The sequence below is a fragment of the Gavialis gangeticus genome, unplaced genomic scaffold (genome assembly GCF_001723915.1).
Source record: "Gavialis gangeticus isolate Ggan-Ray unplaced genomic scaffold, GavGan_comp1, whole genome shotgun sequence".
In the NCBI taxonomy this organism is placed as follows: domain Eukaryota; kingdom Metazoa; phylum Chordata; order Crocodylia; family Gavialidae; genus Gavialis; species Gavialis gangeticus.
The window spans coordinates 26,381,873-26,386,095 of record NW_017729001.1 but is presented as its reverse complement, the minus strand read 5'-3'; the positions used below and the strand labels follow the sequence as shown (position 1 = coordinate 26,386,095).

Sequence of the window (4,223 nt, the reverse complement as noted above, 5' to 3'; positions counted from 1 at the left end):
TTTTTTTTTTTTTTTTTTTCCTTGAAAAAGTTTCATCATTTTTAGGATGACTTCTTAATTTTAACTTTGGTCTTAGGTTATTGAACCAGAACAAAGAGAGGGAGAAAGTTGATGTGGCTAGTTAGACGCATGCCCAGTTCAGGCAAAATTCACCCCTGCGATAAGTGGAAGCAAACCCACTGGCTTCAGCATAGCTGCACCATCTCATGCCAGTGATGAATCGCCGGAATTTGGAGCAGCGGCATCTGTACGTGGCAGATAAGGACAGCTACTCCTCGCTTAACGTTGTAGTTACGTTCTTGGAAAAGTGCGACTTTAAGCAAAATGATGTTAAGCAAATCCAATTATGTCGCAGTAATTACCCACTAGCAGGCGGCAGCCAAACAACGTTATAACCGAATGTTGCACAACTTTAAACGAGTGTGTTCTCTAATAGGTCAGTGACGTAATAACAAAACAACGTTAACCGGGATGACGCTAATTGAGGAGTACCTGTACGTTCCCCAAGTCATCTGCCCTGAGGATGTGGGGTTGATGTTGTCTATCCAGCTGGCCTATCCATCAGGCAGACTTCCTTCGTCGTCTGGTTATTTGTGAGCAGGAAGCTTGCTAACAGACCATGTTGTATCCCTTGTTAAAATAGCAATGTTTTTGGAAGGCACCAGGAAAACGCAACACGTCAAAGCACGGACTACCGAACAAGCTCAATTTAAATTTATCTTCTCCTGCTGGTAACCAGTAATTAGGACCTATTTTAGGTTTTATCTAATTAGTGTTTGCTCAATTGATTTGGTGTTTATATTGAGTCCTGAAGTTTTGAATTGGGATGAGAACCCCATGGTACTTGGAACATGTAGGAAGAGATGCTAATGCTCCATTTTTGAAGAAAGACTGAGGGCTCGTCCATATATGAAAGTTTTTTTTTATTTCAGAAAGCAGTGGATCATGAATTTACAGTGGTGTTGTTACTGGGATATACCTCTAGAATAATTTCATCTCCAACCAGCTAGTTGGGCTTGTCTAAGTGAGGGAAATCGCATAGAATACCTGGATGTTGTTGAGTACCTTTTAGTTCACACTGGAAATAGGTCAAACTAAGCCTGCTTAGAGTGAAGTAAGTATTTGGATAGGGAGTAATTTTGGACTATCTATTGCCCTTTGCATTCATATTTAGCTTATTTAGCAACAGTCATGTTGTGTAGGTAAGGCCACAGGGTCCTATATCCCATTGTAAATCTGAGATGTAAGCTCTTGAAAATAAAACTCCTAAATGATTTAGGAACCTATTTAGGCCCTTTTGTAAGCTATACACCATCCCTGCAGTCAGTGGCCCCTAGAAATGAAATACCCATGTTCAAGTTGTCTCCTGTGACGTGTTCATAAGATAAAATTATTGGGGAAATCGTGAGCTCAGTGGATTTGCTCCCAAGAGTCAGGGGAGAAGAGCTTGACTTCCAGCCCATAACTATGGGAAAAGTGAAAATGAATATGAAAAACCTCTTTCTAGAGAGAGATTCCTGCTCTTGGGCTGTAAACCGACTGTGATTAGATTCACTGAAAAGCCTTGCCTGGGCCTCGGACACGCTACTGTCACGTACAAGTTGCATTCTGCTGCTTTAGATCAGATTTGATTTAGTATTTTATAAAGAATCAGTGGTTCTATAAAAGCTGTCTTTCATCCAGCTTGTTTGTGACCGGTACACTGGCAAGGAGGTTGTTTGGAGGTTAACAAATAACAGCAGCAAAAGCTGTTCTGTATGCTGCGATCACACAAGATGAAATAGTCCACAGCTAGGGTTGGACTTGGTGCCTGTAGTTCAGCAGTGATTCCTCTGCTTCTTCTGGAGTGCGAGTAAAATCGCTTGCTAGAATCTGCACCTATTTGAAGCCAGTGGAAATTTGGTGACTGCTTTGAAAAAGAATCGGATCCGGTGTTGCTGATAGCACTAAGAGTGTTAGGGTTTATAGGTTCTGCAGGCGGGTAGCCACTAGAGGGTGTCAAGATCACATACACACAATTAATCCTAACATTTCTAGTGCTTTATGAATTTCAACAGGAATGAAAACAGGGATCTGTGATCCAGTGCTGACATTTCTGCCAGCAGAAAGGCCAGCAGAAACATTCACACTAGATGCAACATTTTAATCTCCAAGAGCTATGAATTCCTGTAAAACTAAGTCATGTGAGAGAGCCCAGTGAAACTGATGGGACTATTCGCCGACAAAAATTTACTCCAAAAAGCATAAGGATGCCAGAGTCTGGCCTTGGATGATTGCATGTCTCTGAGCCTGCAGACCGAACGGAGAGGGGAACTTGGAAGGGGATGCAGAACTTTTTGTCTGTTTCGGAGCAATCCTCAGCTCATCTCGAAAGCGGCTGAAAAGAAGTGGTTTTGATAGCAAACGGGTTGTTAATTATTGAGCTCCTGTGAATTCCTATAATTTTAAAATCATGTTGGCAACAGATCAAAAGAACATGTGGTGCCACAGTGTTGGAGTATTTTTATTTATATCTGATTTGCAATTGTCTCCATGGCAATGTGGGAGATGAAGACGAAGGAAAGAAATGAGTTATCACTTTTTTTTTTTTTTTCCCCCAACTGGGTCATTTAATAAAGACATGTTAAGGATTAATTTAACATTATAGAGCTGCCTGGCTAGCCCTTATCATTATAGCTAAAGATTTGTTAGCGTTTCTATTACAAACCTGGTTTTGAAGTGTTTATAACTCATCTATTTTAATTTGCTCAGGCTGCAACTTTGTGCACACAGGTCCTCTGCGCAGAAGCACAATAAATTGTCATTGTGGATTATGCTGAGTTTTACCAGTGCTTAGTTCAAGGGCATCTCAGAGTTCAGTTCTTCTTTTTTGTTACGGGATAGATATTGTTTTTTGGGGCTTTTTTGTTTTTGTTCTAAACAATGGTCTGTTTTTAAGAACTGAAATTTGGCAAGCGCTCCTCCCTTCATTTTGAAAGAGCTGCGTAGGATCGTCTGCAACTCCCATGGGTGAAAACAGAATTCAGTACTTTGAAAATGTAGTGTTCAGTTCCTGCTGTGCCATTATCAGAAATAATGTTAATAAATGAGTTATTTAAATGCGACAAATAGCTGGAAAGGCAGAACGTCTCTGAGTCAGAATTCTGTATTTTCTTAGCACTGCATTAACAAGCGTACTCTTTATGACAGCACAGAGGCTATGCAAAACAACACTGCTTTTAAGGAAAGATTGCACACATAGGAGTAAGTTTTCAAACCCAGGAGAGTGCAGTTAAATATCTAATTAAATTGCCTTCATTTGCAAAGGGGATGAGTGTTGATAGTTTCCCTTAACTTCAGCGTTAGCACTTGGAACCAAAATCACCCTTATGTGGGGGATTCACTTTAGGCACCCAGTGATGAAACTTCATCTTGGAAAGGTCTAAACACCTTGCCAAGGCTCTTTGACTTGAAAACAGCCAAGTTCCTTTGAAGATGCTATTGGCATCTATTCGCAGTGTGGCGAGCAGAATCCTGAGCATATGGAAACTCAGTATATTCATGAAATGCATATGATGTAGGCATGGCCCCTTTGCACTGCTAGGACTCTGCAGGGTGAGAATGGGGGACAAGAGGACCATGCTGCAGACTATTCCAGTCACACTGGAGACCATTGCTTTACTCTCCACCAGTGGTTTTCAACCTGTGGTCTGTGGATCCCGGGGGGTCCCCAGACTATGTCTGAGAGGTCTGTGAAAGATGACTATGAGCAATCCAGCATATGTGAATACTCATATTTACAACTCAAAGGGATCCACCCCTCCATTTAAAATATCCAAATGGGTCCGCATCTCCGTTCAGACTTTTTTAGGAGTCAAAAAAAAGGTTGAAAACCCACTGCTCTCCATGGACTTGAGGAACTGTGGAATTTACGTTCAGCTCTTTTCTCTCTTTAAATGTTGCCGCTCTTTAGTTAGGGGAGGCAGGCAGATGCCCACAGTGGCTGGGGCCAGAAGGTGGGGGGCCCTCCTGCCTGCCTCCCAGTGTGCCACACGTTACCAAGGACAGTTGAAAATGGCCACATGGCTGTGCCATCTCTGTTTGGCTGTCGACCACATGCCTCCCTCCACTGCCCTGTCATCTTCCACTGGCTGCCTGCAGCTGCTAGCTGCCTGATAGGAGGTGTGCCCACCCCCATTTGGCAGCATGGGGCTCCCTGGGCATTGCTCAGGGTGGGGGGGGGG

At 42.7% G+C, this 4,223-nt stretch overlaps 1 long non-coding RNA gene across 1 annotated transcript in view; it reads left to right on the top strand.

The window, feature by feature from the left end:
• The first annotated feature begins 3,697 nt into the window (after nt 1–3,697).
• LOC109290661 overlaps nt 3,698–4,223 on the top strand; it is a 6,612-nt gene continuing 6,086 nt past the window's right edge. Inside the window, exon 1 of the long non-coding RNA XR_002095650.1 lies at nt 3,698–3,727. This is a non-coding gene — a long non-coding RNA (uncharacterized LOC109290661). The remainder of the gene's footprint in view (nt 3,728–4,223) is intronic.